The sequence below is a fragment of the Balaenoptera physalus genome (genome assembly GCF_965194825.1).
Source record: "Balaenoptera physalus genome assembly, chromosome: 13".
Taxonomy (NCBI): Eukaryota; Metazoa; Chordata; class Mammalia; order Artiodactyla; family Balaenopteridae; genus Balaenoptera; species Balaenoptera physalus.
In genome coordinates, this window is record NC_138892.1 from 9,365,612 (window position 1) to 9,386,902 (window position 21,291).

The 21,291-nt window shown below is 59.9% G+C and overlaps 1 protein-coding gene across 1 annotated transcript in view; it reads right to left on the reverse strand.

Moving 5' to 3' along the window:
- The window catches only part of MGAT3 (beta-1,4-mannosyl-glycoprotein 4-beta-N-acetylglucosaminyltransferase), a 30,406-nt gene extending 10,110 nt beyond the window's left edge, over positions 1-20,296 (reverse strand). The window contains exon 1 of the mRNA XM_082420613.1: positions 20,181-20,296. The gene's annotated coding sequence lies outside the window, so the exon portion shown is untranslated. The remainder of the gene's footprint in view (positions 1-20,180) is intronic.
- Between the last annotated feature and the right edge of the window lie 995 nt (positions 20,297-21,291).

Consider the following 21,291-nt stretch of genomic DNA (forward strand, 5'->3'; position numbering starts at 1 on the left):
GGTGACAGCTGTGGTCCCTGGCGTCCTCAGCTCCGGGAGAGCCGCAGGGCGCTCAACTCCTCCAACTGGGAGAAGGGGCCAGCAGCGAGCAGGTCCGACACCTAGTAGGTGCTCAGGGTGCTCTTGGAATATCCATGGGGGAATCTTAGAGGTCGCACAGCTCACCCTCAGTCTCCATTCCTGGCAGGAATTGGCCCATCTACAACCCCCAACCCAAAGTACCTTCAGATGGACCCTCACCACCACCCATCTGCTTCAAAGGGCACCTTGACTTTGAGCTGAAGGCTGACTCCCACCCCATCCCAGTTCTGCCCCATGTTACCAAAGGGCTCTGCCAGTTCCGTGTGCCAGGCCTTGCTCCTGGCCAGCTCTGTTAAAGGACTGGGCCAACTGGGGGGTTGCTTACTACCGACGGGCACCCACCACCCTGCAGGGCACTCTCAGTGACCCATCTGGCTTCCAGAACCAAGGCCAGAACTGGGAAATCTCGAGCCCCATGGAGGGTCCAGACTCCTCTCCCAAGGTTTGAAGGACCCTGGAAAAAGAATATTGCCCAAACCTTCACCCTAGGCCAGTATCCCTGCCAAGTGCCCATCTGGCCTCTGCTTGTCCAATTCTTAGTATCGCCCATTCCAGGCCATTTGCGCTGCTAGAAATTCTTCTTTCTATTGGCCTAAATCAGCCTCCCTGGAACTTCCGCTACCACTTCTGGGTTCTTCCTTGGGGTTAAGCAGAACCAATCAGCGTCTCAGGGATCAGAAGACGGCAACCACCACCCGACTCTGAAACTAAATAAAGGTCTTTCCAGCGTGAGGTTCCATAATCCCACACGGAGAAGAAAGGCAGAGGAGGTGACTACGGAATATGATAGATTCCAGAGTTCTGGCAAGACGGGAGAAACAGCTGACGCTGTGTTTATTCCTACGTCTCTCCTTGTTTTATTCATTCCTTTGGTTCATATCCATCAGGCAGGCTCCACAAAAAACAAGCCTACACCCTGGGATCACTCTACAGGCAGCACATCATCCAGGCTGCTGGCGGACATTCACCAAGAACCTGCTGGGAGCCAGGCACTGCCGATGCAAGGGCTGGAGAGAAATCAGGGGCACATTCATGGGACCAACCCTGAAGGAAGGTATATGTGTGTCTCCATTTTGCAGATGAGGAAATGGAGGCTTCAAGAGGCTAAGCTGGGGCTTCCCTGGTGGCGCAGTTTTTGAGAATCCACCTGCCAATGCAGGGGACATGGGTTTGAGCCCTGGTCCGGGAAGATCCCACATGCCGTGGAGCAACTAAGCCCGTGCGCTGCAACTACTGAGCCTGCGCTCTAGAGCCCGCGAGCCACAACTACTGAATCCCACGCACCTAGAGCCTGTGCTCCGCAACAAGAGAAGCCACCGCAATGAGAAGACCATGCACCACAACGAAGAGTAGCCCCCGCTTGCCGCAACTAGAGAAAAGCCTGTGTGCAGCAACGAAGACCCAACGCAGCCATAAATAAATAAATAAGAGGCTAAACTATTTGCTCAGCCAGCCAGGGCTTGTGGGAATGAAGCAGATGGAAACTGAGGCTCCCCAAGCATCCTGCACCTGCCAACAGGTAGACCTGGAGCCCAGTGGGGCTGCAGATTTGGGAGTCCTGTCCCAGGCTAAGCATGAATGTCTTGGCCAAGGGAGGGTCTGGTGTATCATGACCTTCAGTCCCCAGAAATTCTGCTCCCCTGGCACTCCCCGGAGAGAGGGAATCGGCTCAAGGGGCCAGCCCCGGCCAAGGACTCCCTCTGCCCAGGTGACCAGAATGTCCTGGCAAAACCCGTTTACCATGGGCTGGGGGTGGGGGCAGCTGCTGCTCTTTCCATCCACAGATAAGGACACCAAGGCCCAGAGAGGCGAGGCAGAGCCATACTGGGAGCCAGTTCTTAGACTAGCCGGACGGGGCACCCAGGCCACTTCCCTGGGCACAAGGGTCTGGGCCCCACTCTCTCTGCTGGCTCGGCTCCAGGGTGGGAGCCTGGCTGAAGGCTCAGTCCCATGCCCATGCTGAAGCCCACCCCCTCCCTGCTACTCCACAGCAAGCCCCTGTGCACCCTGGCCCTCTCTCTCCTTCTTCCAAACCCCTCCCCACTCCGCCTGATCCCAGCCCCTTCAGCTGCCTGAGGACTTTCCCACAGAGTGGCTAGCACGTGCCTGGGAAAGTTAGTCTCCGAGGCTGGGACCCCCCCTCGACTCCCTGGGGCTTCCTCCCCTCTTCCCACTGGTCACTGGCCCAGCCAGGACATCAGCCTCTGGTCCCCAAAAGCCCATGGGTGGGGAAGATATAGAACATTTCCACCGTCCCAGGATGTCCTACTGGACAGCACTGGAGGCTAAACAGATGAGTCATCCTCCGGCACCAGCCAGTGGGGTGTTTGTGTTCAGAAGCCTGCAGTGGCTCCCACTGTCCAGAACCGAAGTTCACAGCTGTTGTGACCCCTGCCTTGAAAGCTGCCTCCGCCTTGCCTTATTCATGTTAGCTCGATGGTCACCACCCAGCACATGCTTAAATCTGTGCCAGCTGTCAGCTGGGGGTTTTACTTATACTTGACCCTCACAATCATCTTCGGAGGTAGGAATTATTGTCCCCATTTTACAGATGAGGAAACTGAGGCTCAGAGGGTAAAGCAACTTGTAGAGTATTCCTCTGCTCACCTATGCAAACCCAGTGCTCTCCAGGGTCTGAGACCCACACAGCCTCCACTTTTAAAGGGGGCAGGGGGAGGTGACACTGGCCTGAGCCCCAGGCCACTGAAGGCTCTGAGTGGCGCAACCCCAACAGCCTGTGCCTCGGGGTGATCAAACTGTTTGCTTCCAGAGCTGTCCAACAGCACAGTCTGCGATGGTGGAAACGTCTAGGCCTGGGCTGTCCAATGCACCATCCACTAGCCACGTGTGGCTACTGGGCACTTGAAATTGACAGGGGAGACTGAGGAATTAATTAATAATTTAATTTAATTTTTAGTTTTAATAGCCACGTGTGCTAGTGGCTACTGCATTGGACCGCCCAGGATTAGAGGGACTGTGGAGGACGGAGGCAGGGTGCCAGGTCTACTGCACCCGCCCTGTGGGAGTGGTGGAGGAGCTGAGGGGGCGGGGACACACAGCAGGACAGCCGTGGTGCTGAAGTGAGGGGGCAGTGGTGAGCCTTGGTGAGGTACCTGCTAAATACTAGGTGACTGAGGGAGGGAGCGGGAGGAGGGATGCAGCCCTGGGGGGACTGGGGCCAGACATCCTGGGACCGAGAGTGGGGGCTGGAGGCGGGACCTGGGGAAAGTCTGGGAAGGAAGAAGAGCAGAAGCAGAGCCGTGGAGGACAAGCAGGTGCCGGTGGTCAGCGCGAGGCCGGGACACACACTGCCCCAAGCCTGGGGGAGGGGCCCAGGCCTGGATCTGCACACAGGCCACCTGAGGCAGCGTCCAGGCCCTGCAGCCGGACGGCAGGACTTCGCCATTTCCCTGGGCCTCGGCTTCCTCATCAGTGTAATGGGGCTATAATGGCGTCCATGTCACAGGGCTGTGGTGAGCGGTCCGCGTATCTAAAGTGCCTGGAACAGGAAGTGGGTGTGAAACAACAGCTGGTGAGGGGCACACGGTGAACGTTTGTCACAGGAGGAGGGAGACCAAGGCCTCTGAGGTGGAAGCAGGGACTCCTGGGTGGCTTTGGGGACAAGGAGAGGGGCTAGACGCAGAGACATACAAACACCCCACAGAAAGGGCTCTGTGGGCGCTGAGAACAGGCGTTTCCAAATCCGGCACCCCTCCAAGGTGCCCCAGCCCTAACCCTAACCCTAACCCCCCCTCCACGTGACCGGGCACCGCCGAACCGTCTCTTCCAACCCCTGCTTCTGCCCTGTCACAGCAAACCTCAGCAGCAACTGGGCTGGTCCCCTGCCTCGCCAACCTCCGTTCCCACATGGTGAATTCTCCAAGTCAGGTGGGGCCCGTGCTCCCCACGCCCAGCCCGGGGCCCAGACAGACAGACATTCAGTTGAGTGTTCGGGACAAGCCAGAGCGAGGAGCACTACGGCGGAATTTCAGGCATGGGGATCTGCGGGCGCTGGGCCAGGGTGGAGGGAAGCCACCCTGGGGCTGTGAGAGGGCCTTGTGGGGATATGAGGACCGAGGTCGGGCCGCTGGTGCTTCTGCCCTGTCCTGGGGTGGGTGGAGAGAGCAGACTGGCCCCGGGCGTGGAGCTGGGGGTGCAGCAGGAGCCAGATGGGGGGATGAGGTCCTCACAGAGCTCAGTCCAGTGGAGGGACAGAGGACAAATGAGAGAACCGGCCAACAGAGGATGCCAGGCGTCAGGGAGGGCCTCCCGAGGAGAGGACACTTCAGCCGAGACTCAAGGTCAAGAAGGAGCCACCGCGCAGAGTGGGGACAGCGGCCCAGGCATTGGGCCAAGGGCACAGAAGCCTGTGTGTTGGGAACCCCAGTGCAGCGGCAGCAAAGCAGGGGCCCCAAGTCTTGTGAGGGGGTGTAGGGCCTCGAGGAGTGGCAAGGACACTCCCCACACTTCAGGGGCTCCTTAGGCAGAAGCCTGGGCACCCCATCTTGGTCAGCACCCTCTTGGGTCAGCAATCCTAAGGCTGCTGTGAAAGATTTTCAATCTAAAATAGAACCAGAGGATGTAAAATGGAGAGTCTCACGCATGTGCCCTCAGGGAGACAGAACTTAAAGACCAGGAGACTTGATTTCCCGAAAACTGATAGCGATGGAATTTTCTTGAATTGGAGGGTTGATCAGAGGTTGCCTCCTATCAACCTTGGAAAGTTTTGCCAGAGGCAGGATGGAAGATGGCCCAGGCCGAGCTGGTCTCACAAAGTGGACCAGATTGAGCTTTGTTTGTGTGACTAGACTGATTCTGTCTGCTCAAGAGGTTTTTAAGGCTGGTCTCCTTTTGTTTCTGATTTTAACAAACCCTCACTGAACTCTCCCCTCTACAGTCCCTGCCCGTAAATACGACCTGCCCCAAACCCTCCACAGACTTGCTCGTAGCTGGCTCCAGTTTGCTTGTCCTCACCTCTTCGAGCTGGCCTCAGTTTACCTCTTCATTGAGGTCAACACAGCTACACCCTCTAGCTGGGCAGGGCTGGGCAGGGCTGGAGAGCAGCAAGCCCGGAACATTCCTCCCAGGAGATGGCGCCTCCATCACCACCGCCTTCTTCAGGGCAGCTGGCACTTAACTGATTGCGAGTGTCCGCGGGTGCCAGGTGCTGTGTGCGCTGGCCTTACTCCATTATCCTCAAGGCAACTGGGCGGTGAGGAGAGGGGCACAGGGGCTGAGGGACCTGCCTGAGACTCAGCTGGCAGCAGCAGGACTCACACCCACACGCCACCCCTGCGGCTTCTCGTTCAGGGTTTCCCGCACAAAGTCTAGGCTGCTGCCTTGAGCCTAGCCCGGGCCAAAGGCCCCCGCACGTCTGCCCCGGCCCCCAGCAGGAGCCCGTGGGCCTGCGTTTGTGGGTCACAATCCTCCCTGGCTCTGGCATGTGCCCAGACCAGCCACCAGAGCCCTGTGCCCAGGAGAGCTGCACCCTCCCAAAACCCCTCTGCCTGCAGCTTCCCCGCCCCCCGCCCCCGACTCCCCCGGAACAGTGTGAGCGCCCCCTTCCCCCGTGGCACTCTCAAGGCTGGCCTGCATTGACTTAAAACCACATTTCACAAAACCCAGGCTTCCCTGAAAGGCTGCAGGAGCCCCAGAGCCCTTTCCCATCCCCCACCAACTCCAATGGGAACAGATCACCCTGGACAGGGTCCCGTGTCAGGGTCTCCAGTAGCCTGAAGGGGGTCTGACGCTCTAAAAAGTTGAGAGACCTCTGAGGCCAGGCCTGGACTTCAGGAGCTCTGGCGGCCTGAAGCTCCTTAGGGGACCTGACTCCTGCAGACCCCTGCCAGGGGTTGTCGCCTGCCCATGTGTACTGCCCTCGTGCCCACACCCTCCCTCTCTTCAACTTCTATCCCCACCTTCCCCATTATTTTTTCCCTAGCCCTGCTGGCCTGGAACTCAGAGACAGTGAGGGAGGGTCCCACACCGACTGCACCCACCACTCAGGGGTTTCTGTTCGTTTGCAGTTTGCCAGCTGGGCCTGGCCGTATCGCCTGGGGACACACAAACCCCGCGCCCGTGGCCAGCCCTACCAGCCTGTTGCCGTATGGGGGGAAGAAGAGGGCCCACCTAAGGCCTATCCCAGAGCCACTCTCTGGCAGGTGCACTAAGTGCCTTAGCTCTAATCTGACCCTTACATTAGCCCCCATCACCATCCCAGGTGAAGAAAGGGGTTCAGAGTCTGAGTGACCAGCCTGACTCACCCTCTAAGTGGCAGCAGAGTGGCCGACCCAGCCCCTGGGCCCTCCCGCTCCCCACCACCCCACCCTGCCTTGATCTCTGCCTGGCACCTCCCTGGAACCCCCAGGCCCACCCTCCCCTCACCTCACCCATTACCTGCCCCGGGTCCCGGCGTGGCACGCCACAGGTAAGGCAGTGTCCCATCCCGGCGGCTGCACCGTGCTTCCCGACCCCGCTCCCGGCCTATATGGCTTGATGGCAGCTGTTTGTCCCTGGAGGCTGTCCCCCAACCCCCAAGCTGAGCGCAGGCAGCAGTTAGGTGACTATGTGGTGAGCCAACTCTGGCCTGGCCTGACACCAGCTCTGCCCTTCAGCGGGGCTGGTTTCCTGGCTCCGCCTCTTCCCAGCTGGGTGGCCTCACCTCTCCGGGCCTCAGTCTCCTCATCTACGAGGTACAAACAGGTAACCGAGCGGCAGGGCAAGGCAGCCCCACCCTGCGGGAGCCGCTCCCCAGAGCCAGGAGCTGAGGAGGTGAGGGCACCTGGCGTTTCCGCCTCACAGGTGAGGGGGCCTGTCGGTGCCCTGCGCTCAGTAAACCGCGAGCCCAGCTCCTCTTGGAGTCTCTCCCTGCTCCCTCTCTGGGCAGAAGGTCACCGTGAACTGTGCCCTGACTCCCAAGGGGCTGCTGGGCACGTCCAGCGAGACGCGGATGGGACACGGAGGTACACACAGAAGAGCTCAGAAGCAAACTCCCTCCACTGGTGGGACCCAGTGGCTCAAACAAAGCGGGGACTGGGGGCGGGGAGAAGAGCTGGGGAACCTGGGTCTGAATCCGACTCTGCCCATTAGAGAACCTGGGCCGTTCACCTGCATGGGGGCCCAGCTCTCCGGGGTGGGGGGGGGTGGGAAAAGAGGCTGGCCAGGGATGAGAAATCAGAGGGCTCAGAGGAGACCCCCAAACAGCTACCGTACTGCCTGGCTCCACGTCCAAGCCCACCACTGGCAAGGCATTAGTTCTCTGCGTTAGGAATGGCCCTCTCCGGGGTCCTCCCAAGAGGGTGAAGACATAAATCAGGCCCTGGCGCAGAAGGGGGCTGGCCGGCGGAGCTGCCAGCATTCGTGCTGCTGGAGGGTGGGATGCATCAGAGGCCTTTAAACACGCTGCCCCACACCCCTGGGACTCCTTCTCCCCCTCCTCACAATCCAGCTCAGCCCTCGGCTCCCAGCGGGGCGGGGGGCGCGGCGCTGCAGGGGCGCCTCAACCCCAGCCTGCTTGGGAGAGAAACTTCCTGTTGGTCTGTCTGCCTGCCCTGCAGACCCCCTGTGCCTCAGTGTCTCCCTCTGTCACATAGGGTCAGCCCCACCCAGTAGGGTGGCTGGAGGCCCGAGTGAGGAGAGTTGAGAGGACGCCCCCATGTAGGGGGACATCCCAAGGCCCCAGGGGCTAGATCACCTCTGCAGGGAGAGGGCTGGAAGAGGCGGGGCGTCGTGCGGTGGCGGAAGGGAGAGAAAGGAGGAAGAGAGAGGAGGTCAGGGTCCAGCCAAGGCGGAGCCAAGGCAGCAGGAGGCAGCAATGATGACTCGGGCAGACTATTAATCACTAATAGAGCTTCTGATTGAAGGACTGAGAAGAACCCGGCTTCCTCCAGTTCATGACAGTAACACGCTGCAAGTCCTTCAGTGAATGTGGACGGAGCCCCGCCCCACGCAGGCCTATTGCTCACATCCTTACGGAGCCCACTGAGGCCAGTGGGGAGGAAACCCCCCCAGAGACCCCTGCACCTCGGGCTTGCAGCTCCTGGCCCACCTCCCAGCCACTCAGCCTTCCAGACCCAAATGACCCGCCCTGGCCCGTCAGGAAGAGAGGGCGGCCAGAGCAGACAAGTGCAGGGGCCGAGACCAGCCCTGCCCTGCCTCAGTCTCCACATCTGTGGAATGGAAATCAGAACACCCACACCTCCCAGACTCACAGTGAGGAAAAAACAAGGCCAGTCAGGCCAGGGCCGAGCACTTTCTGCCTCTACAAGAACTCATTTCGGGGCCCGGCACGATGTGAGATGCCCCCAGCCCCATCTCTGAGGAGACAGAGCACTCAGTGACAGAGCAATGGGGCAGCAGCTCCCTGGAATCCAAACTCCAGGGGAACTGTACTCAAATCCGGCCCCTGCGCCTTCTCGACCCCCTGTGTGATCCTGGGCAGGTCACTCAATATCCCTGGACCTCGGAGTCCCCGTCTACAATGTGGGATCATCCCAGCCCCTCACCTCATGAGAATTAAACGGGGTAACACCCAAAGCTCCTTGACAGAGACCAGTCCTCTGATCTCCTAGGCTGAGGTTCATGGCGGCTCTCACACAGCCTCACCACGTGCCTGGGTGGTCTGGCTGGGGTGTTGCTAGGCCTGTTGGCACCTCCCTCCAAAATGCCTCTACTCCTCCTCCTCACTGGCTCCCCTTGCCTTTATTTATTTTCCGTCTTGAAATTCTTAATTTTTGAACAAGGGGCCCTGCATTTTCATTTGGCACTGAGCCCCACAAATTCTGTCACTGCAAATCCCCACCAGGCCACACCCCTCTGCTCAAACCCCTCATCACACTCAGAATAAAATGCAAACTCCTTTCTGCACCCACAGGCCCTGGCCATCAGGTCCCTGCATCTTTGCTGACCTCGCCTCCCTTGTCCACTTGACTCCAGCCACAGTCCCTGCCTTCCCGCCCCTTCCACACCCCAGGCTCACCTGTCTCAGGGTCCTCGCACTGGCTGTTCCCTCCGCCTGGAATGCCCTTCCCTCAGATCTCCACATGCCAGCCGCCTGCTCAGAGGGGCCTTCCTGCCCAGCCAGCTAAAGGGGCCGTCCCCTCCCGGGTCATCTGCTCCACAACACTCCTCACCGCGGAAGCTATCTGTCTCCTTGTTTATGTGTTAGTGGTCTGTCTCCCCCACCCACACCCTGCTCGCTTGGAATGTCAACAACATGAGAGCAGGGTCACCATGGGCCCCAGTCATCGGTCACAGCTCCCCACCCCCTAGGACAAAGCCTGGCCCAGAGCAGGAGCTCCATAAACAGCTGTTGAATGAGGATGGAACTCATATGAGAAGTGATGCTAGACCCCTGGTGGCAAGTATCATCTGGTTTGGGGGTGCCTGAGGCAGCAGGCCCGCCAGTGCACACCCACACCTAGCAGGGCTCCCTCCACTGCTCCAGAGAAAGCCCCCCCAGCCCTGCTGAGATCAGCGCTGTCCTGCCCAGGCAGCCGCGGCAGTGCCAGCCCCTCCCGCCAGGCTCGCCCATCCTCCAGGGACAATGTACAAAGGGCCACTTCAGTTCGGAGCCTCAGCTCCATCTCCAGCCCAGCAGGCCTGAGTGTGGGGGAAGGGAGGGGAGGGCACACCCCACCCCTCCTCTGTCCTCGTGGAGCTTTCTCTAGCACAGGCAGGATGCAGGGTGGGTGACAGAATCAAGCGATAGCTGGAGAGACTCTGTCCCATGTGCTGCACCCTGGGGGGCGGGGGTAGGTGAGTGCCCACGTGGGGGGCGGAGCGGTGCCCATGCCCAGGGTGGAGGCAGAGGTTGGCCCCCGTGTTCCTAGGCAGTAGGAGTGGAAGGACTCCCACGGGCACCTCCCCACGTGTACAGGGCGGCAGGTGGTGGGTACACCTGTGCATGCGGGAGGCCCGAGTGCCGGCTGGGTAAGGGAGAGAGAGGAGCAGGGCCAGTGGGGTCTGGGCCAGGCTGCAGGGAGGGTGGGGACCTGGGCTTTACAGTCAGTTCCCATCATGCCTGGGACCCTCCACTGCAAGACGGGGCGTAAGGGACTTCCCTGGTGGCGCAGTGGTTAAGAATCCGCCTGCCAATGCAGGGGACACGGGTTCAAGCCCTGGTCTGGGAAGATCCCACATGCCGCAGAGCAACCTAGCCCATAAGCCACAACTACTGAGCCTGCGAGCCACAACTATGAAGCCGGCACGCCTAGAGCCTGTGCTCCGCAACAAGAGAAGCCACCGCAATGAGAAGCCCGTGCACTGCAATGAAGAGTAGCCCCCGCTCACCGCAAACAGAGAAAGCCCGCGCGCAGCAACGAAGACCCAACGCAGCCAAAAATCAATCAATCAATCAATATTAAAAAAAAAAAAAAAGACAGGGCGCAAAGAACTTGCTCAAACAGTTGTTCCAACAACCTGAGCTGATAACCTGTGACCTGAGCCTGGCACCCAGGATGCTTGTACAGCTTCGGGCATTACCAACTTTCCTCCTTCTGGAACCCGTCAGGGATGTAACCGTCCACCCAGCTGCCCACGCCAGGAACCCAGGAACCTCCCTAAATCCTCCCTCACTGACCCTGCACAACTAGGCCTGTCTATTCCATGCCCTGATACCTCTCAAGTCCCACCCTTTTCCCTGTGCCACTGTTCCACACTGGTTGTGCCACCACCAATGCTCACCTGCACAACAGGAGTGGCCTTCCCAAGGGGGCTCCCAGCCAGGTGCCTGTAAGCCAAGCAAAAGCCCCATCTGACGCTGCCCCTCCTAGCTTGGAACCAGTGTCCTCGGGATAAAGTCCAGATCTTCCAGGAGGCTCGATGTTTCTGTGTAATCTTACACTCCCCCTCCCCATGCCGGTCTGGGGAGGGTTCAGCTGAACTGGACTTCCTCCGGGTCTCCCTGACCCCAGGCTATGGAAGGAGCCGAGCTGTTTCAACCCTGGCCTGGCCCCCACTCCCCTGGTCCCCAGCTCCAGCACAGCGCCTGACACAGAGGTTTGCTGAATGAATGAAAGACCTTCCTCCCAAATCCACACACCTGCACTTTTCAGTCAATACCGCCCGGCTCTCAGGCCTGGTCTGGGGCTTGGAAAAGTGCCTGCGGGTCCCAGTCCTGCCTGCCGTGTGACCTCGGGCTCAGCACGCCCCGGTGAAGCGGCTCATCTGCGTGAATTCTCAGGGTCCCTTCCAATGGGCTGGTGGTGAAGGGAACGGTTCCATCCTCAGAGTGCTCAGCAGCATGACGGCTGAGGGCTGGGAGGCAGTTCGGGAAGGAAGAAGGTGGAAAATGAAGCAACGGCTTCGAGCAGGTGAGGATCCTCCCCACCACGGCTCACCGCCGCGTGCTCAGTGCCCAGAGCCAGCCTGGCCTCAAGCAGCCGCTGCTGAAGGAAGAAATGGGCTTGAACCCTGGCTCTGCCACCCATAGCTCTGTGGCCCCAAGCAAAAGTCCTACCCTCTCCAGGCCTGTCTGCTGAGCCATTAAAGGGAGGCTGGTAACACCACCTGCAGGGGCCTCGGACGGATGTGGGGCTGCACCTGGCCCAGAGCCTGTGGCTCCTGCAACCTGGGAACCTGAGCACCACAATTAGCTTCCTGCTGGGAGCGGTTCTGGCGGAGCAGGTGCGCAGCTGGTTGGCTCTGCGGCTCTGGGCACCCAGTGAGCCTCCTGGAGGCTGAACAATGAGCCTTTTCTCTTTTCCCTTCCCGATTACTCTCTGTCCGCCCCTGCCTGCGAGGGGCCATAGCTTCCTTGGGTCGGTCCCCACCAGGGACTCTCAGTAAGCCCTCACCAGATGGCAGGGGACATCACGCAGGGCTGCAGGCACCGGGCCCCGCTCCTTAATTTCATGGAAGCCACCAATCTGTTCTTGCTCCTTTAATTACTTAGTCCTTCCCACCTGCTGGATCCAGAGAGCATTCTGGAACAGGCCTGCAAGTGCTCAAGCTTCCCACTGACGGTGGGGCAGGAGAGAGGGAATGAAACAGCAGTGACAGAAGCATCACCACAGGTGAGAAGGTCATTCCGGGGGTCAGGTGGCTGGGGTCCCGGTCTCAGCAATTCTGCTAACCTCCTGGGAGACCCTGGGCGCCCAGAGCAGCGCCCCCTTCCCAGGTGATGCGCTTCATCTCAGCTCATCTTCGCGAGCCCACTTCACAGATGGGGACTGGGGCTTAGAGAGGGGACGTGCCTTGTCCAAGGTCAGGTACCAGCAGGCCATGGGAAGGGCCTGGCTCAGCAGAGACCACGTGCATGCCCACTGCTGCTCACCAAGGTGCAGGACCGCCCCATCCTCTCTGGACCTCAGTTTCCCACTGACCCCTGGGGGCACGGACTTGACCTTCCAGCTCTGACTGATATCAGTGTTCCGCGTTCCAGAAGGCCGCATTCTAGGTTTGCTGCTCCATTTCCCCCCTCCAAGTTCCATAATCCAGTTTCTCTGCTCTGAATTGACGGGTTCTACTTCTAGGTGCTGTGTTCTGGGGTCTGGTCCCAAGGCTCTCCTCTCATGGAAAGTTCTGCAGCCCGGGCTCTCCAGCCAACATGCTACTTCTTCAGGGCACTGTACTCTCCTCCCTGCACTGGGAGCGGGGCTCACAGCCCACAGCTCCGTGTTCCAGCCCCATCAGCCTTCAGGAGCACTTCAGAGCAGCGAAACCAGCAAGGAGGGTCAGCTTGGGGTCCCAGGGCCATTGGGGGATTGCAGAGCACACCCACAGCTGGGCAGGAATGCCCCTCCTCACCCTTCTCCCCATCCCTCCAGGATGCCATCCTGCCCACCCCCACCCCTGCTGGCCACCGTCCCCACCAGTCTGCACTGGGATGGCCCGACAAGATGGGCACTTCCCAAGAGCAAAGACCTTGGGACACTCATCTTCAGGGTCAAGGCCTGGCACCCCCTTGTGGGCACTCAATAAACGCTTGCTGAATGAATTAGCTAGGCATGCTCAAGACTGGCAAGGTTACACATGGGCACAGCCTAAGGGACACACATTCATACGACGGAGGTGCTCCTGCTGTGTGCATGCGCTGGTGATGCACAAAAAAAAAAAAAAAAGTGTGCACAAAAACAAACACGCTCACACCCTGCAGTCGGCAGATCTGTGCCCTGGCACCTAGACCAGCCGCTGGCACAGAGTAGGCACCTGGTGATTAAGTGCTGAATGAATGAATGAGTGCTTTGTACCAGGGACAGAGTCAGGGGCCATGGGGGAGACAGAGATTGAGTCCCCACCCGGACTCAGGGCTGAGCTGTGATTAGGAATACTATTACCACAGGGGAGAACTTGACCACATTGCAGGACTGCAGGAAGGTACTTCGAGGCAGGAGTCCGTCGGGAAGGCAGTCAACAGCGGTGCACACCCACTGGGCACAGGGGTGCGGGGGTAAAGCCAAAAGCTCTGGGGTCACCCCTGGCTGGAAGGGGCAGGAATGGCTTCCTGAGTGGGTGGCAGCACCTGGGGTGGAGTGGGTTGGCTTTCCAGGTGGAGGGTCCAGCACAGCTACGGCCCCAAGGCTGGAACGTGGGGTACATGGGAGAAGAGGAGCGAAGGCCGGACTGGCGCCATAGGAAGTCAGAGGTTGGGATGAAATTCTCGGGGCGCTGCATCCCAGTAGCCCCAGGCCTGGACTCTCACTGACCCAATTTCCAGGAATGAGAGAGACGCAAGCTGTTTGCCATGGGTGCATCTGTTCTGGGGGATGTGCCTGGGACGGGCCAACTCCCACCCTGAGACCCCACAGCCAGTCCCCCTGGAGGCCACCCACAAGCAGTGACCCCAGAATCCAAAAAATGGGGAGGTGGCTGTTCTCACGGCACCTTTTCTTTCATTTTTTTTTTTAAATTAATTTATTTATTTATTTTTGGTTGCGTTGGGTCTTCATTGCTGTGCGCGGGCTTTCTCTAGTTGTGGCGAGCGAGGACTACTCTTCATTGCGGTGCGCAGGCTTCTCATTGCGGTGGCTTCTCTCGTTGCAGAGCACGGGCTCTAGGTGCATGGGCTTCAGTAGTTGTGGCACGTGGGCTCAGTAGTTGTGGCGCACAGGCTTAGTTGCTCCGTGGCATGTGGTATCTTCCCGGACCAGGGCTCGAACCCATGTCCCCTGCATTGGCAGGTAGATTCTTAACCACTGCACCATCAGGGAAGCCCACGGCACCTTTTCTTACCTCTCTCCTTTAGAATATTACTTCATCTTTCTGGTTATAAAGGTTTCTCATACATTTTAGGGACTCTGGACATCACAGCGAAAGAAACAGGATGATACCACCCACCATCCCACCACCCCCTGGGCTAACATTTTGGCTTAAGTTCTTACGGAGTTTTTTCCTGGGCACCTTTTTGCTGGAATGAGCTATTGACATGGATTTCCTGCCAGCTTTGGGGCAACACACATTTTTCCTAAGGAGCTTTGTCTCCCACACCGGAGGACCAGAGGGCAGATCTGAGCCCTGGGGACGCTGCTCTCCTCTACTCCTTCTCATCCACCCCCTAACCTGGACCCCACTGAGAAACACCCCAGCTTGGGACAGGAAAGGGGGTGGTGGGGTGCAGCCCCACAGTCCCAGGCTCTCCTCCTACAGACCACAAAGGTCTGGGTCAGTGCCAAGCACCCCGGGATCCAATCTTCCCTCTGGGAAATGAGCCGGTTCAGCTCCCCGGTGGCCCCAAGCTCCCCAGTCTGGCCCACTCTCTGGACTGAGGTGACAGTCACCGAGTGGGCTGCACTTTGCAGTTGCCTTCAGGAGCTGCGCCGGGAGGCCCCTTGGTCTTTCCCAGAATCCCCTCCCTTTGCCACCTAGACACAAGGAACAGCAAAGCAACCCCACTGCTGGCCCTAGTGAGCTGCACCCGAGTCCCCTGACCCAGTCCTCTCTGTTCACTCCACTGGCATCCCTGCCAGACCCTCAGTAGACCTGTCCTGCACAAGGTTCTCATCCCATGGGGACGGACAGACAGAAATCCCCGGCGAGGAGGATCAGCCTTGCCTTTGGGGTAGGGGTACGGCGTGGCTTCCTGAAGGAGTCTTAAAGGATGAGTCAGGAGAGGAGGGGAAGGGCATTCTGGACAGAGGGACAGCAGCAGAAAAGGCTTGAGAGGAAAGGTGGAACCTGGATTTCTAGTCTGGCTGGGGGAGCTGGTGCATTGCCCCTGAGGTATGGAAATGAAATCACGCAAGAGAGCACCAGCATCTCGTTCCCATTTGTGCCATAAATATGAGTTACGACCATTAACATTCACAGTCCCGGGCGATGGGTCGAGAAGGCACCTTCTCAATCTTTCACCTAAACCAGCCAATCTGCCTTGTTTCCGGAAGTGGCCCTCACCTTCCACTCTCAAAATTACCATTCAACAAGTACTAAAGAAATACTTCTCGGGCTTCCCTGGTGGCGCAGTGGTTAAGAATCTGCCTGCCAATGCAGGGGACACGGGTTCGAGCCCTGGTCCGGGAAGTTCCCACATGCCGCGGAGCAACGAAGCCCGTGCACCACAACTACTGAACCTGCGCTCTAGAGCCCACGAGCCACAACTACTGAAGCCCGGGCACCGCAACAAAGAGTAGCCTAGAGCCCGGGCTCCGCAACAAGAGAAGCCACCGCAATGAGAAGCCCGCGCACCGCAACAAAGAGTAGCCCCCGCTCGCCGCAACTAGAGAAAGCACGCACGCAGCAACGAAGACCCAACGCAGCCAAAGATAAATAAATTAATTAATTAAAAAAAAATACTTCTCGAGTGCCTCCTCTGTGTGAGGCATGGTGCCAGCCCCCAGAGAGTGCCTGTGTGCCCAGCCCAGGAACGAGTCCCCCGCCTTAATGGGCAGCTCTCCCTGGTCCCCCTTCCCTGGCCACCACGGTTCACCCAGACTGTGTGCTGGTCCCCAGTAACAAGAGGAGAGTGGTAACGAGGGATTTGTCCAAAGTACTAAGCAAGCTCTGGGGGTTCCACAGCCAGCCCAGGACCTGTTCCCTAGAGGAAGCGGCAGTGGCAGGTGCTGGGATAGAGGCAATGGGCGGGAGGAGGGGAGGAGTGGGCGGGGGGCGTGGCACAGTGTGTGCAGAGCTGGGTCGAGGCTGGGGATGGAGCAGAGGCCGAGAACACAGGAGGGGGCTGAGTCATAGGGATCTGGGTCCCAGAGGGCGGGGGTCTCATCCTGGAATTCATGGGGCTAAGCAGTGGTTCTTGGAGTCCACAGACCTCTGAATCCCCAGGGGATTCAAATCTGGGTTTCCAGCCCTCCCTCCCATGGTGTCATTCTGACTCAGCAGGGCAGGGTGAGGCCTGGGAAATCTGTACTTTCCCCAAGCTGCCCAGGTGAGGCTGAGCAAGCCTTCCTGAGGCAGGGTCCCAGGACTATGGGAAGGAAGGAAGTAGCACCAGGGCCCTAAAGAGGGTGGCCTGGAGGCCAGGACACGGGTGAGGCAGCTGTCTCAGGCATCCAAGCCTCAGAGAGCAGTCACCTCTGGGTGATTGAGGGGGCCTAGACAGGCAGCCCCATCAAGCTTTGGGGTCCTACAGGCTGGATATAATCCCAGCCCTGCCACTTCCCGTCCCTGGGCCCCAGGCCCCCTCAAACTGCCAAATGGGATAATAATATTGATAGTACCTACCTCGAGGGAAGTTAGAGGCACCTCTAGGATAATGCAGACAAAGTGCTTTGGCCCAGTGCCCAACACATAGTAAGTGCTCGATAAATAGCAGCAAATTATTATGACTGGAAAGTCCTCCATCATGGGTCTCTCAACCGGAATCTCAGAGACTGCCTCTGGCCACCCTTCCTCCACCAGACGCTGTCTGGCCTGTTCCTTCTGGGAAGTTCCTGGCCTGCCTAGAGAGGTAGCCAGAGGCTGGGCCCTCAGGAGGCCCCAGTGTCCACACAGACTCCTACCTTTTGTCATGGCCTTCACCCTGCACCCCACCCCACCCCCGGGAGTCCCACTTCAGTGGGAACCAAAGTCTTAGCCAAATAAGCTCTAAATTCATAAAACAACAGAATAATTAGGTGTGTGAATGATTCTTATTGTTCCAGTTTTATTTTTACGGAAAAGATGAAAATAAGTGAGCCAACAGGGGAATTTCAGCAGTGCGAGGAATAGTATCTGGGGACTCTGTTAACTTCTTGGATTATGGGCAAAACCTCGGGCCCCCTTGTCAGCCCATTCTAGACCACAGGACCCTGGGCCACTACCCTTCCACCCCCCACCCCCCAGGCCCGCTTCCAGCCCTTGGGACGTTCCCACCCGCTCCTGAAGCCTCTCTTTCCCCTTCTGGAAGATGGGGACAAGCAAGGTCCCTGTGACCATTCTGCTGCAAGTGAGGCTGCCCTCTGGGGGTCAGTGTTCTCCATCAGGGATGGAGAAGGGGGAGGAATGGGTGAAAGGAAGAGCAGGGCGGTTCCCCTGGGCTGAGAATCATTTACACCCCAGCTCATTCGAGACCCAGTTGCCAGCATACCACTGCCCCCTGCTCAAGCAATGGGTACAGAAAGGCAGGCTCTGGCCATGGGGACTCACAGACAGAGGGGAAGACAACACGGAAGTGGACAACACATCTACCGGGGCAGGCTGTGTAGTCTCTGAGGAAGCAGGGGCGAAGAGGGAGACTCATTCAGGAAGGGGGGCAGCGAATGCCCAATAGAAATTGAACCAGGCTGTTCAAATAGCAATAATGTGCATCATCCCCATTTTAGAGACAAGGAAACTGAGGCACAGGGAGGCAGAGTCACTAGTACACTGTCACACAGTAAGAAGTGACAGGATCGGGATTCGAACCTGGGCCACTGGATCTGGAATCCTCGCTTTTTAACTTCTGCACTTGGCTGCCTCATGGCACAATTACTGAGACTCTCCCCCTACCCCCAAGCAGCCAGCACAGAGCTAGGCAGACCATGGGTGCCCAGGGATATCTGCTGGCCAACTAGATTCCAATCTCCGGGGGGCAAGGCCTGTGTCCTCTCCACCTGGCTGCCCGGCACACTGCCCCTCACAGGAGGACATCATGTTTGTTGGTCAGAATATCTGAAGAAACTTCTGGAAGGGAGACCTGGTCCCTATGTGGTAGACTAGAGCTAGCTGGGAGTGGGGTGCACCATGCGGTATGGGGAACAAAGAGGCTTTGGCCTTGGGGAGCAGAGCAGAGCCCCCTGATAGGCATGGCTGGGGGCCAGAAGGTGGTGGGTGCCCACGAGGGCAAGAGGAGGCTGTCTGTGCAGACCCCCTGCCCCCGGTCACTCCTCACCGCTCCTCCTAGAAGGAGGACACGGACACACAGCTCCCCCAGGCCTCGGCTACCTCCGAGTCACATCCAGCCCTCACGGGATCCTCACCACCACCCATGAAGTGGACGCGGCCCGCCAGCTGGTATCCATGTCCCTGTTTTACAGGTAAAAGTTCGGATGCAGCAGCCAGCGCTTCCCGAGTGCTTCTCAGGTGCGGCACGCAGCATCTCATGCAGTCCTCGCCACAACTCTGTGGAGGATTCTCCCCACGTGACAGATGTGGAAACTGAGGTTCTGAAAGCTGCCCAGCCTGAGGTGGTCCAACCTCCACAGTAAAAGGGATCACCAGTGTGGGTCAAGCAGCCCTGACCACATCAAGGGCACTGGGCAGACCCTCAGAAGGGGGGCAGCTGAGCCAGACGGCGCCATCCCAGTCAAGTCAGCCCCTCACTGTGCTGTCCTCGTGCCAGCTCCCTGGTGTGACCCGCCATCTCGCCTCCACCTGGCCCTCCTTCCCTCCAGCCTTGGCTCCCCTCTCTTCATCTGGCTTCTGATTTTGGCCCGCCGCAGTGCTTGACCATCCCCCCACCTCCATCTCTCAGCACATACTCACATCTCTGAGCCTTTGCTCATGCCATCCCTCCTCCCAGAATCCCCTTCCCACTTTCTCCATCAAGCAAACCCTTCCAGCTTCCTTTTACGTTTCCCAGCAAGTTCTCTCTCCACCTTGGGCTGGCAGCCCCTTTTTCAAACTTTCCTAGGACCTTGTGCCTATCTCTTTAGCACTGATAAGCCCACACAATTGCCAGCTCCTCCAGGTAGGGGGTGGGGAGGCACTTGTCTTGCTCTTCCCTCCATCCTCAGGCCTGGCCCGTTGCCTGGATTTTTAGTAACTGCCCGGGAGGTGACACAACAGCGCCCGCAACTCCCCCATCAAGGAAGGTCTGGCCTGGTGGCCCAGGAGTGAAGAGGAGTGCTCTGGGGTGGAGAGTGCCTGTGCTGGGGGGCCCTGGAGAGAGCTCATCGGGGTAGTGTCCCTGCCCACGCCCCTTCTAGGAAGTCTTCTAGAGCCTAGACAGTCACCCGACCTCAGGTCACCAGGGTTGGCTGAGACCCATCTCTGCCTCTCTGGCACCCCAGCTCAGGCACCCCCCCCCCCAGTATAACCCAGGTGCACTCCCCTCCCCTCCCCGGTTCCAGAACTCACTATTTGCAGATATTTATAGCGCCCTCCCCCAGCCTGGTTGCCTCCCCCGCCCTGGGCAGTGCAGTGGAAAGAGCCCCCTCACCAGGAAGGGTTGGGGTTCTTCCCCCACTCCCCTCTGCCTGGTCCCGGCCTCCGCACCCGCCCAGCACCCAGACAGCGCCTGGGCCCCTGCCGCCGCCGCCGCCGCCGCCGCCGCCGCCGCCGCAACCTGGGGTGGGGGGAGGCGGATGGGGGAAGGCGGGCGCTGAGGCCTCCCACCCCCAGTCCCGCGCCGCGCGGGAGGTTTGTCGGGGGCGCAGCGCACAAAGCCTGGCTCAAGCCCCGAGGCTCGGGGACGCCCCCAGCCCAGGCCGGGGGTGGGAGGGTCGAGGGGATGAGGCTTTGCCCTCCGGGGCCACGGAAAGCTCCACTGAGCAGCCGGGTTGGGGGAGGGGGCGCCAGAACTGAGAAGCCGCCTCTGCATCCGCCCCTCATGTCGGCCCCCCACCCCGGCCCCCCAGCGTAGTGCTCCCGCCCCCGCCCCCAAAGGTCACGCTCAGGGAGAGGGTCTGTGGGAGCTGTGACTGGGGGTGCAGCGAGCGCGGAGGAGGAGGCGCGGAGATGGAGGCGGAGGGCCGGAGTGCAGGGATGGAGGGGCTGCGGCTCGGGCCCCCAGGACGCCAGGGTCAACTCACCCATCGCCCGCCGGGTCTCAGCAGCGGCGGCATCAGCGGCGGCGGCGGCTCCGCGGCCCCCGGGGCCCCCGGCGGGGAGATGCTGGCGTCCGCCGCAACCTCTCGCCCCATCCCGGGCTCCGGCGGCGGCGGCTGCGGCGGGCGCCCGGCATCGCAGGCGGCGCGGCCCCGGCCCGGCCCCGATCCCCGCCCCCACCTCCACCCCGTCCCGCGGGCCAGGCGCGGCCGCCTGCCTGCACCACGGGGCCGCGGCGGGGGCCCGACGAGCAGACCGGCGCCGGGGAGGGCCCCACGGGAGGCGCGCGGGGGGTGCGGAGCCGAGGCCCGAGCGCTGAGCGCAGAGGTGCCGCTCCCTCCGGGCTCGGGCGGCTCCGGCCCCCGCCCCGCCCCCACCGGCGCCCCCTCCCCTCCGCCGCCAGCCGGGCTCCGCTCGCAGCCGCGGCACTGGGGTGCCTCGGACCGCAGTCTCGGGCCGCCGCCGCTCCGCGCCTCCCGCGCGTGCGATCAAATTGTGTGTGTATGTGTGTGTGCGCGCGCGCGCGCGCGCGCCCCTGCCTATGACCGTGCGTGCGCCGGCCCACGGCCCGGTGCGTCCTGTGCGGTTGTGTGTGTGCGATGGGAGGCGGAGTGGGTCGGAGAGTATGTGTGTCTGGCATGTGCATGCGTCTGCGTGTCCGGTTCTGCGTGCGCCTGGATGCGTGTGTCTGTTTGGCAGTGTGAATGGGTCTGTGTGACCTGCAGCGTGTACCCGGGTCTGTTCTCGTGTGTGCATGGGCGTGGATCCCGGGCGCTGTGCCTGTGTGTACCTGGATCGTGATTGTGTGCACACATCTCTGACCGTGTGCAGAGAGGCCTCTAGGTCTTGTATTGTGTGCGTGCCTGGCCCTGGGCATCTGTGATGATGTATATACGCATTTGTGACCGTGGGCAGAGGCCTGGTTTTGTACTGTGGTGCGCGCATAGCGCTGGGCCTGTTACTGCGTCTACACAGGTCTGTGTGTCGGTAAAGATCCCCGATGTACACTGGCCTGTGGGCCTTGGGCCTTGGCTCACTTGTATCCTTCTGACCCCCTCCATCCATGCATATGACCAACACAACTGTGTGCTCCCT